Source organism: Nematolebias whitei, chromosome 20 (genome assembly GCF_014905685.2).
Source record: "Nematolebias whitei isolate Nwh7 chromosome 20, NemWhi1, whole genome shotgun sequence".
Classification (NCBI taxonomy): Eukaryota; Metazoa; Chordata; class Actinopteri; order Cyprinodontiformes; family Rivulidae; genus Nematolebias; species Nematolebias whitei.
The window spans coordinates 4,844,197-4,845,314 of record NC_056517.1 but is presented as its reverse complement, the minus strand read 5'-3'; the positions used below and the strand labels follow the sequence as shown (position 1 = coordinate 4,845,314).

The window sequence follows — 1,118 nt, the reverse complement described above, 5'->3', positions numbered from 1 at the left end:
TGATGCAAGTTGGCTTCAAACTATGGAATGGATTTCCTGAACCGAGGCGTGTCTCATGAGCCCAGAGTAATAAGACCCGCCTCACATTCAGGAAATCCAGTTCATAGTTTGCAGCAGCTACAACGTGAGGACTGAGTTAGCAGCACTGTGGCTAACAGCTAACAAACTTTTCATCTAAACATGTCGGCTGTGTGGAAGTGTTTTACACTAAACACCACAAAACAAGACAGCAACGTGCACTGTCTGCAGAGCCATAGCGCCACATTAAACCGCGGTAAAGTTAGTTTTACGATGGACATTCGAGCTTTGTGGCTTCAGCGGGGCGCTGCTCTTTGCTCAACCCGGGGCGGCCAACTCGACCCCGGCCAGCCGTGTCCAATCCGCCCGTCTCTGAGGAGGGACAGACTGAGCGTGGCTGCCCCAAATCAGACTGCCTGCTTCGGACTGAACAAGAAGAAGACATCGCTGAAACCACGGAGCTCAAATGTTTACAGAGAAGTTGCTAAACTTCATAATTAATGACCAACCACTATCAGTTGTAGAAAACGAAGGATTTCACAGTTTGATACTTGCAGCCAAGATATAGTTTACCCTCCAGGAGATATTTATCAGTGCAACAGTAGACAATCATAAAAAACATGATTTGAAAATTATATTAAAAACAAAAACAGCTACATTATAAAGTGATGTAAAATAGGAACATGTCTGTTGGTTTATGCCATGAACTTAGCAGGTGTTTAAAGCCATTTAACATTTTATTTTATTAATTTATTCATTCATTTAAAAGAAACAATAAAAAAAACATAAAAAAGAAAAAATTGAATGAAAAGAGTGCAGAAAGAAGAAAACAATTCTTATATCTGCCCCTTGTTTAAAAAAAATATAAAATGACTTTAAACAATCACTTAAATTAATCACTTTAATATCCACTTTAAAACTAGGAATAAAAAGAAACATGTTTTGTGTTAGCAGAATTTAATTCTAACTTTAAAACTTATCCAGCATTAATAAAACTTACCTCAAGTTGTCTTTTTGGACATGCATGCATATATTTGTACAAATTGTACTTGAGAGGAGATTATTACAGCCTCATATAAAATCAATGATGATCATGATAT

At 37.6% G+C, this 1,118-nt stretch overlaps 1 pseudogene; it reads right to left on the bottom strand.

Moving 5' to 3' along the window:
- Nucleotides 1–1,118, bottom strand: part of LOC119426806 — a 5,080-nt pseudogene that overhangs the window by 3,475 nt on the left and 487 nt on the right.